A 10999-nucleotide genomic window follows, 5' to 3' on the forward strand; every position below is an offset into this window, starting at 1 on the left:
TTAGGGGTCCGGTTAGTACCCCCCGTGTCCTGTCTTGTGTGTAGGACGCTCCCTATAGAAGACATCGGTTGTCGTATCCTAGCAACAAGGTGGGCTGTGAGGGTTTTCCAGGTAGCGTTGTACAGGCCCCCAATGTATAGTGGATGGAGGAAGATATAATACCTGTCTGTGTCCCCATTGGGGAGATTCCCCCTCACTTCCTGTCCCATAGACACAACAGGAAGTGAGGGGAACCCAGAAGGTGTCCCCATTGGGGAGACCCCCCCTCACTTCCTGTCCCATAGACACAACAGGAAGTGAGGGGAACCCAGAAGGTGTCCCCATTGGGGAGATTCCCCCTCACTTCCTGTCCCATAGACACAACAGGAAGTGAGGGGAACCCAGAAGGTGTCCCCATTGGGGAGACCCCCCCTCACTTCCTGTCTCATAGACACAACAGGAAGTGAGGGGAACCCAGAAGGTGTCCCCATTGGGGAGATCCCCCCTCACTTCCTGTGACACCCGACATTCGGAGTTATTGGGGGGGTTCGGGCCTGTGACTGGGGAAGTGAGGTGTTTTGGCCCCTCCAGGGTAGAAATTTCCCCCCAAATGACTCTATAAACCCTCCTCCGCGCCCCTCCATTGTACTTACCGGAAGTCCCGGTCACATGACCCGCTCCTCTTCTGTTTACTTCCTGTAGGGGTCCTTCCATAGGCGACCTCCTCACTGCCTGTGAGACACGAACCTTTCCTATTGGACGGCCGCCGGAGGAGTCCTTTATCAGGTGACCTCATCGCTGCCTGAGAGAGGAGGACGCTTCCTATTGGATGAAGGGTTTCTCTCAGGGGAAGGAAAGGGATGACGTTATCAGAGGGGGAGGGCAGAAGAATGGTCACCCCCCTCCCCCAGCGGAACCCGAGGAAGTGACTGAGGGGACACACCCACCTTCACCAGGTATGTGGGGGAGGGGACTATCACCTTCACCAGGTATGGGGGGAGGGGACTATCACCTTTACCAGGTATGGGGGGAGGGGACTATCACCTTTACCAGGTATGAAGCACTATGGGGAGGGGACTATCACCTTCACCAGGTATGAAGCACTATGGGGAGGGGACTATCACCTTCACCAGGTATGGGGGGGAGGGGACTATCACCTTCACCAGGTATGGGGGGAGGGGACTATCACCTTCACCAGGTATGAAGCACTATGGGGAGGGGACTATCACCTTCACCAGGTATGAAGCACTATGGGGAGGGGACTATCACCTTCACCAGGTATGGGGGGAGGGGACTATCACCTTCACCAGGTATGGGGGGGAGGGGACTATCACCTTCACCAGGTATGGGGGGGGAGGGGACTATCACCTTCACCAGGTATGGGGGGAGGGGACTATCACCTTCACCAGGTATGGGGGGGAGGGGACTATCACCTTCACCAGGTATGGGGGGAGGGGACTATCACCTTCACCAGGTATGGGGGGGAGGGGACTATCACCTTTACCAGGTATGGGGGGAGGGACTATCACCTTCACCAGGTATGGGGGAAGGGGACTATCTCCTTCACCAGGTATGGGGGGGAGGGACTATCACCTTCACCAGGTATGGGGGGAGGGGACTATCACCTTCACCAGGTATGAAGGACTATGGGGAGGGACTATCACCTTCACCAGGTATGGGGGAGAGGGGACTATCACCTTCACCAGGTATGAAGCACTATGGGGAGGGGACTATCACCTTCACCAGGTATGGGGGGAGGGGACTATCACCTTCACCAGGTATGGGGGGAGGGGACTATCACCTTCACCAGGTATGGGGGAGAGGGGACTATCACCTTCACCAGGTATGGGGGGGGAGGGACTATCACCTTCACCAGGTATGGGGGGGAGGGGACTATCACCTTCACCAGGTATGGGGGGAGGGGACTATCACCTTCACCAGGTATGGGGGGGAGGGGACTATCACCTTCACCAGGTATGGGGGGAGGGGACTATCACCTTCACCAGGTATGGGGGGGAGGGGACTATCACCTTCACCAGGTATGGGGGAGAGGGGACTATCACCTTCACCAGGTATGGGGGGAGGGACTATCACCTTCACCAGGTATGAAGGACTATGGGGAGGGACTATCACCTTCACCAGGTATGGGGGAGAGGGGACTATCACCTTCACCAGGTATGGGGGGGAGGGACTATCACCTTCACCAGGTATGAAGCACTATGGGGAGGGACTATCACCTTCACCAGGTATGGGGGGGAGGGGACTATCACCTTCACCAGGTATGGGGGAGAGGGGACTATCACCTTCACCAGGTATGGGGGGGAGGGGACTATCACCTTCACCAGGTATGGGGGGGAGGGGACTATCACCTTTACCAGGTATGGGGGGAGGGACTATCACCTTCACCAGGTATGGGGGGAGGGGACTATCACCTTCACCAGGTATGGGGGGAGGGGACTATCACCTTCACCAGGTATGGGGGGGAGGGGACTATCACCTTCACCAGGTATGGGGGGAGGGGACTATCACCTTCACCAGGTATGGGGGAGAGGGGACTATCACCTTCACCAGGTATGGGGGGAGGGACTATCACCTTCACCAGGTATGGGGGGAGGGACTATCACCTTCACCAGGTATGAAGGACTATGGGGAGGGACTATCACCTTCACCAGGTATGGGGGGAGGGGACTATCACCTTCACCAGGTATGGGGGGGAGGGGACTATCACCCTCACAGGTGTTTGGCGCGGCCACCCTGCAGACCAGGCCTGTGAAGTAAATATTATGTGAGGAACCTAAAACCATGACAAATCGGGAGGATGGTTCTGGGGGTCCCACCATCCCACTACAGTGCTTCAAGAGCTAGGAGGTACTACATGTCACTGGCACTGTGGGCACCACCTAGATTGACTAGGTGCTGCCCTCCTATGGATGGGTCACTAGATGCTGCCCTCCTATGGATGGGTCACTAGGTGCTGCCCTCTAATGGATGGGTCACTAGGTGCTGCCCTCTTATGGATGGGTCACTAGGTGCTGCCCTCTTATGGATGGGTCACTAGGTGCTGCCCTCCCATGGATGGGTCACTAGGTGCTGCCCTCTCATGGATGGGTCGCTAGGTGCTGCCCTCCTATGGATGGGTCACTAGATGCTGCCCTCCTATGGATGGGTCACTAGGTGCTGCCCTCTAATGGATGGGTCACTAGGTGCTGCCCTCTTATGGATGGGTCACTAGGTGCTGCCCTCTTATGGATGGGTCACTAGGTGCTGCCCTCCCATGGATGGGTCACTAGGTGCTGCCCTCTCATGGATGGGTCACTAGGTGCTGCCCTCTTATGGATGGGTCGCTAGGTGCTGCCCTTCTATGGATGGGTCACTAGATGCTGCCCTCCTATGGATGGGTCACTAGGTGCTGCCCTCCTATGGATGGGTCACTAGGTGCTGCCCTCCTATGGATGGGTCACTAGGTGCTGCCCTCCTATGGATGGGTCACTAGATGCTGCCCTCCTATGGATGGGTCACTAGATGCTGCCCTCCTATGGATGGGTCACTAGGTGCTGCCCTCCCATGGATGGGTCACTAGGTGCTGCCCTCCTATGGATGGGTCACTAGATGCTGCCCTCCTATGGATGGGTCACTAGGTGCTGCCCTCCCATGGACGGGTCACTAGGTGCTGCCCTCTTATGGGTGGGTCACTAGGTGCTGCCCTCTTATGGGTGGGTCACTAGGTGCTGCCCTCCCATGGATGGGTCACTAGGTGCTGCCCTCTCATGGATGGGTCACTAGGTGCTGCCCTCCCATAGATGGGTCACTAGGTGCTGCCCTCCCATGGATGGGTCACTAGGTGCTGCCCTCTCATGGATGGGTCACTAGGTGCTGCCCTCCCATGGATGGGTCACTAGGTGCTGCCCTCTCATGGATGGGTCACTAGGTGCTGCCCTCTTATGGGTGGGTCACTAGGTGCTGCCCTCTTATGGGTGGGTCACTAGGTGCTGCCCTCTTATGGATGGGTCACTAGGTGCTGCCCTCCTATGGATGGGTCACTAGGTGCTGCCCTCCCATGGACGGGTCACTAGGTGCTGCCCTCTTATGGGTGGGTCACTAGGTGCTGCCCTCTTATGGGTGGGTCACTAGGTGCTGCCCTCTCATGGATGGGTCACTAGGTGCTGCCCTCTTATGGATGGGTCACTAGGTGCTGCCCTCTTATGGATGGGTCACTAGGTGCTGCCCTCCCATGGGTGGGTTTGCTAGGTGCTGCCCTCTCATGGATGGGTCACTAGGTGCTGCCCTCTTATGGATGGGTCACTAGGTGCTGCCCTCCCATGGATGGGTCGCTAGGTGCTGCCCTCTCATGGATGGGTCACTAGGTGCTGCCCTCTTATGGATGGGTCACTAGGTGCTGCCCTCTTATGGGTGGGTCACTAGGTGCTGCCCTCTTATGGGTGGGTCACTAGGTGCTGCCCTCTCATGGATGGGTCACTAGGTGCTGCCCTCTTATGGGTGGGTCACTAGGTGCTGCCCTCTCATGGGTGGGTCACAAGGTGCTGCCCTCTTATGGATGGGTCACTAGGTGCTGCCCTCCCATGGATGGGTCACTAGGTGCTGCCCTCCTTTGGATGGGTCACTAGGTGCTGCCCTCTCATGGGTGGGTCGCTAGGTGCTGCCCTCTCATGGATGGGTCGCTAGGTGCTGCCCTCTCATGGGTGGGTCCCAAGGTGCTGCCCTCTTATGGATGGGTCACTAGGTGCTGCCCTCTTATGGGTGGGTCACTAGGTGCTGCCCTCTCATGGGTGGGTCACTAGGTGCTGCCCTCTCATGGGTGGGTCACTAGGTGCTGCCCTCTTATGGACGGGTCACTAGGTGCTGCCCTCTTATGGATGGGTCACTAGGTGCTGCCCTCCCATGGATGGGTCGCTAGGTGCTGCCCTCCCATGGATGGGTCACTAGGTTCTGCCCTCTTATGGATGGGTCACTAGGTGCTGCCCTCTTATGGATGGGTCACTAGGTGCTGCCCTCTTATGGATGGGTCACTAGGTGCTGCCCTCCCATGGATGGGTCGCTAGGTGCTGCCCTCCTATGGATGGGTCACTAGGTGCTGCCCTCTTATGGGTGGGTCACTAGGTGCTGCCCTCTTATGGATGGGTCACTAGGTGCTGCCCTCTCATGGGTGGGTCACTAGGTGCTGCCCTCTCATGGGTGGGTCACAAGGTGCTGCCCTCCCATGGATGGGTCACTAGGTGCTGCCCTCTCATGGGTGGGTCACTAGGTGCTGCCCTCCCATGGATGGGTCACTAGGTGCTGCCCTCTCATGGGTGGGTCACTAGGTGCTGCCCTCTTATGGATGGGTCACTTGGTGCCTCCCTCTTATGGATGGGTCACTAGGTGCTGCCCTCTCATGGGTGGGTCACTAGGTGCTGCCCTCTCATGGACGGGTCACTAGGTGCTGCCCTCTCATGGGTGGGTCACTAGGTGCTGCCCTCTTATGGGTGGGTCACTAGGTGCTGCCCTCTTATGGGTGGGTCACTAGGTGCTGCCCTCTTATGGGTGGGTCACTAGGTGCTGCCCTCTTATGGGTGGGTCACTAGGTGCTGCCCTCTTATGGGTGGGTCACTAGGTGCTGCCCTCTTATAGGTGGGTCGCTAGGTGCTGCCCTCCCATGGATGGGTCACTAGGTGCTGCCCTCTCATGGGTGGGTCACTAGGTGCTGCCCTCTCATGGGTGGGTCACTAGGTGCTGCCCTCTCATGGGTGGGTCACTAGGTGCTGCCCTCTCATGGATGGGTCACTAGGTGCTGCCCTCTTATGGATGGGTCGCTAGGTGCTGCCCTCCCATGGATGGGTCGCTAGGTGCTGCCCTCCCATGGACGGGTCACTTGGTGCTGCCCTCTCATGGATGGGTCACTAGGTGCTGCCCTCTCATGGATGGGTCACTAGGTGCTGCCCTCTCATGGATGGGTCACTAGGTGCTGCCCTCTCATGGGTGGGTCACTAGGTGCTGCCCTCCCATGGATGGGTCACTAGGTGCTGCCCTCTCATGGATGGGTCACTAGGTGCTGCCCTCCCATGGATGGGTCACTAGGTGCTGCCCTCCCATGGATGGGTCACTAGGTGCTGCCCTCCCATGGATGGGTCACTAGGTGCTGCCCTCTTATGGGTGGGTCACTAGGTGCTGCCCTCTTATGGGTGGGTCACTAGGTGCTGCCCTCTAATGGATGGGTCACTAGGTGCTGCCCTCTTATGGATGGGTCACTAGGTGCTGCCCTCTCATGGATGGGTCACTAGGTGCTGCCCTCTTATGGATGGGTCACTAGGTGCTGCCCTCCTATGGATGGGTCACTAGGTGCTGCCCTCTTATGGATGGGTCACTAGGTGCTGCCCTCTAATGGATGGGTCACTAGGTGCTGCCCTCTTATGGATGGGTCACTAGGTGCTGCCCTCCCATGGATGGGTCACTAGGTGCTGCCCTCTTATGGGTGGGTCACTAGGTGCTGCCCTCTCATGGGTGGGTCACTAGGTGCTGCCCTCTCATGGGTGGGTCACAAGGTGCTGCCCTCCCATGGATGGGTCACTAGGTGCTGCCCTCTCATGGGTGGGTCACTAGGTGCTGCCCTCCCATGGATGGGTCACTAGGTGCTGCCCTCTCATGGGTGGGTCACTAGGTGCTGCCCTCTTATGGATGGGTCACTTGGTGCCTCCCTCTTATGGATGGGTCACTAGGTGCTGCCCTCTCATGGGTGGGTCACTAGGTGCTGCCCTCTCATGGACGGGTCACTAGGTGCTGCCCTCTCATGGGTGGGTCACTAGGTGCTGCCCTCTTATGGGTGGGTCACTAGGTGCTGCCCTCTTATGGGTGGGTCACTAGGTGCTGCCCTCTTATGGGTGGGTCACTAGGTGCTGCCCTCTCATGGATGGGTCGCTAGGTGCTGCCCTCTCATGGATGGGTCACTAGGTGCTGCCCTCTTATGGGTGGGTCACTAGGTGCTGCCCTCTTATGGGTGGGTCACTAGGTGCTGCCCTCTTATAGGTGGGTCGCTAGGTGCTGCCCTCCCATGGATGGGTCACTAGGTGCTGCCCTCTCATGGGTGGGTCACTAGGTGCTGCCCTCTCATGGGTGGGTCACTAGGTGCTGCCCTCTCATGGGTGGGTCACTAGGTGCTGCCCTCTCATGGATGGGTCACTAGGTGCTGCCCTCTTATGGATGGGTCGCTAGGTGCTGCCCTCCCATGGATGGGTCGCTAGGTGCTGCCCTCCCATGGACGGGTCACTTGGTGCTGCCCTCTCATGGATGGGTCACTAGGTGCTGCCCTCCCATGGACGGGTCACTTGGTGCTGCCCTCTCATGGATGGGTCACTAGGTGCTGCCCTCTTATGGACGGGTCACTAGGTGCTGCCCTCTCATGGATGGGTCACTAGGTGCTGCCCTCTTATGGACGGGTCACTAGGTGCTGCCCTCTCATGGATGGGTCGCTAGGTGCTGCCCTCTTATGGGTGGGTCACTAGGTGCTGCCCTCTTATGGATGGGTCACTAGGTGCTGCCCTCCCATGGATGGGTCACTAGGTGCTGCCCTCTCATGGATGGGTCGCTAGGTGCTGCCCTCTCATGGATGGGTCACTAGGTGCTGCCCTCTCATGGATGGGTCACTAGGTGCTGCCCTCTTATGGGTGGGTCACTAGGTGCTGCCCTCTCATGGATGGGTCACTAGGTGCTGCCCTCTTATGGATGGGTCACTAGGTCCTGCCCTCTCATGGATGGGTCACTAGGTGCTGCCCTCTTATGGATGGGTCACTAGGTGCTGCCCTCTCATGGATGGGTCACTAGGTGCTGCCCTCTTATGGACGGGTCACTAGGTGCTGCCTTCCCATGGATGGGTCACTAGGTGCTGCCCTCCCATGGATGGGTCACTAGGTGCTGCCCTCTCATGGATGGGTCACTAGGTGCTGCCCTCTTATGGATGGGGGATGGATTATGCGGCGCCCTCCCATGGGTGGGGTCCTTGTTCTGCCTCCTTGGCTCGGGGTTCCTTCTCGCGGCGCGGTGGCGGTCGCCTATATTTGGTAAGTTGCCGGTTGGGTGACGTCACACATGTGACTTTTCCTCGGTTGGGTGGAAGAGGAAATTGTCTGAACACTTCTCCTTTCTCCTCACAGCTGGAAGATGAAAACAGGAAGAACCCCGGAGGAGCCGTCAGAGGGAAGTCACCGCCGACACACCGTGGACGTCCCGACACTCCGCCACCGGGATTCTCCTCCACTATGAGGGGCCGCCGCGGGTAAGAATCCTTCTAATAGGACATTGTAGACGTCTGTGGTCTCACTACTGCCCCTGCTGGTGCTGCTGGACTGCAATACCCAGTGCAGGAGCTGTATGTGTGTGTATGGGGGGGGGAGGGGAGGGTTCACATTGCAGTACTAGACACGTATGAGCGTGATATGCGGGGGGTGTAGCGCTCGTGTGCGCTCGGCACCCCCACAAAATGGTCTCTATGAAGTGGACATTGGGGGTCTTCAGCAGGTTCCTGATTTTTTCCTTCGACTCGAAATTCCAATGTATGACCCGCCTTGCCTGCGACCAGCTTCTGGATCCTTGTCTGCCTGTTACTGACCCCAGCCTGTGTCTTGGACTCCGCTGCCGGACTGACCACAAGCTGTATCCTGACACTGCCTCTGCCCTGTGTTCCTGTACTTCTCTGCCCGCCTATTGCTGACCTCAGCCTGTATCCTGACACTGCCTCTGCCCTGTGTTCCTGTACTTCTCTGCCCGCCTATTGCTGACCTCGGCCTGTATCCTGACACTTGGTTGTGAGTGTCACCGGCGCAAAAGAAAATAAATAAATAAATGTGAACTGTGATCTGCTGCAGTACTGTGTGCCCTTAGTGGGGGTCAATAGTGCTCTAAGAAGAAAAATGTTACTGCGCTGATCTAATTATCCAGAGGTATTTAATCTCTGGAAATATGGACATAAGTGAAATATCAGGGCCACAATGTACCCAATCTTAAGTGTGAATAACCTGAATACAAACAATAAAAAATATAAAAAATATATGAGTCATACAAATGTGACACAGTGATTTCAAACTTAAATCATATATCTAGATCAGTGTGTCAGCATACAATCCATATGCCACAGTGCTTCTATGAGAAAAATGGCTGTTGCTGCTACTGACCAACCAAATAGTGAAAACAATACGAAAGATATTACAAAAAAATATATTATATATATATATATATGTGTGTGTAAAAACCCAATATGCGGTACGCCAACTGCACCGTGAGTTGTCCAATAACCAATATTGGAACAAAATAAAATAAATATCAATAAAAGTGAAATAATTATCAAACAACCATACAAATGTGCAATGTGCTGGCTGCACTTAAAAATAGTCCAAATGGCAGGCAATCTTGCTCTTATACAATAGGTTCCAGCAAACACAAGGTTCAATGTTGGTAATGCTGTATACAGGAAAGTGCCGCTATCTCTTCCACCCGACAAAGATGTGCCACCATCACCAATGGTTAAAATCAACACTCACCAGACCCCAGATATTATTAGGCTCCAAAGTGGTGTCTTTTCTTTGTCGGTCAGTGGGTGTTGCCTCCTTTTCCCTTTTACAAGGTGTCATCAATTCCTCAAAAACAAGGGGCTCATCATGGTGTAGTATATTAAAATATGTATTTATTTAAAAAAGGTAAAAAAATATAACACTTACAATATAAAGTGCCTCTGACCGGCACTGAGTGTCTTTGGCAGTGTCAACCGTTAAAAGCCGCTGACCAGCATTTAAGTGGCGTCCTAAGAGGTGTGCTTGCCCCGCTGTGCTCCGCATGTATTGCTACAAGGGGTCCGTGCGCGCTGGTGTGCTGCACCCTCAATGTGTGTGTCCAAACAGCCTCTACGCGTTTCGCTAGTTGCGTCGTCAGGAGAGCCCTCCTGACGACGCAACTAGCGAGAGCTCTCCTGACGACGCAACTAGCGAAACGCGTAGAGGCTGTTTGGACACACACATTGAGGGTGCAGCACACCAGCGCGCACGGACCCCTTGTAGCAATACATGCGGAGCACAGCGGGGCAAGCACACCTCTTAGGACGCCACTTAAATGCTGGTCAGCGGCTTTTAACGGTTGACACTGCCAAAGACACTCAGTGCCGGTCAGAGGCACTTTATATTGTAAGTGTTATATTTTTTTACCTTTTTTAAATAAATACATATTTTAATATACTACACCATGATGAGCCCCTTGTTTTTGAGGAATTGATGACACCTTGTAAAAGGGAAAAGGAGGCAACACCCACTGACCGACAAAGAAAAGACACCACTTTGGAGCCTAATAATATCTGGGGTCTGGTGAGTGTTGATTTTAACCATTGGTGATGGTGGCACATCTTTGTCGGGTGGAAGAGATAGCGGCACTTTCCTGTATACAGCATTACCAACATTGAACCTTGTGTTTGCTGGAACCTATTGTATAAGAGCAAGATTGCCTGTCATTTGGACTATTTTTAAGTGCAGCCAGCACATTGCACATTTGTATGGTTGTTTGATAATTATTTCACTTTTATTGATATTTATTTTATTTTGTTCCAATATTGGTTATTGGACAACTCACGGTGCAGTTGGCGTACCGCATATTGGGTTTTTACACACACATATATATATATATATAATATATTTTTTTGTAATATCTTTCGTATTGTTTTCACTATTTGGTTGGTCAGTAGCAGCAACAGCCATTTTTCTCATAGAAGCACTGTGGCATATGGATTGTATGCTGACACACTGATCTAGATATATGATTTAAGTTTGAAATCACTGTGTCACATTTGTATGTCTCATATATTTCTTATATTTTTTATTGTTTGTATTCAGGTTATTCACACTTGTATCCTGACACTGCCTCTGCCCTGTACCTCTCTGCCCGCCTATTGCTGACCTCGGCCTGTATCCTGACACTGCCTCTGCTCTGTGTTCCTGTACCTCTCTGCCTGCCTATTGCTGACCTCGGCCTGTATCCTGACACTGCCTAT

General features: G+C 54.7%; 1 long non-coding RNA gene across 1 annotated transcript in view; it reads left to right on the forward strand.

Annotated features, from left to right (window-relative positions):
* Positions 1-775: 775 nt before the first annotated feature.
* The window catches only part of LOC120921961, a 12338-nt gene continuing 2114 nt past the window's right edge, over positions 776-10999 (forward strand). The window contains exons 1-2 of the long non-coding RNA XR_005745021.1: positions 776-935; positions 8124-8245. This is a non-coding gene — a long non-coding RNA (uncharacterized LOC120921961). The remainder of the gene's footprint in view (positions 936-8123; positions 8246-10999) is intronic.

The sequence above is a fragment of the Rana temporaria genome (assembly GCF_905171775.1).
Source record: "Rana temporaria chromosome 9 unlocalized genomic scaffold, aRanTem1.1 chr9z, whole genome shotgun sequence".
In the NCBI taxonomy this organism is placed as follows: domain Eukaryota; kingdom Metazoa; phylum Chordata; class Amphibia; order Anura; family Ranidae; genus Rana; species Rana temporaria.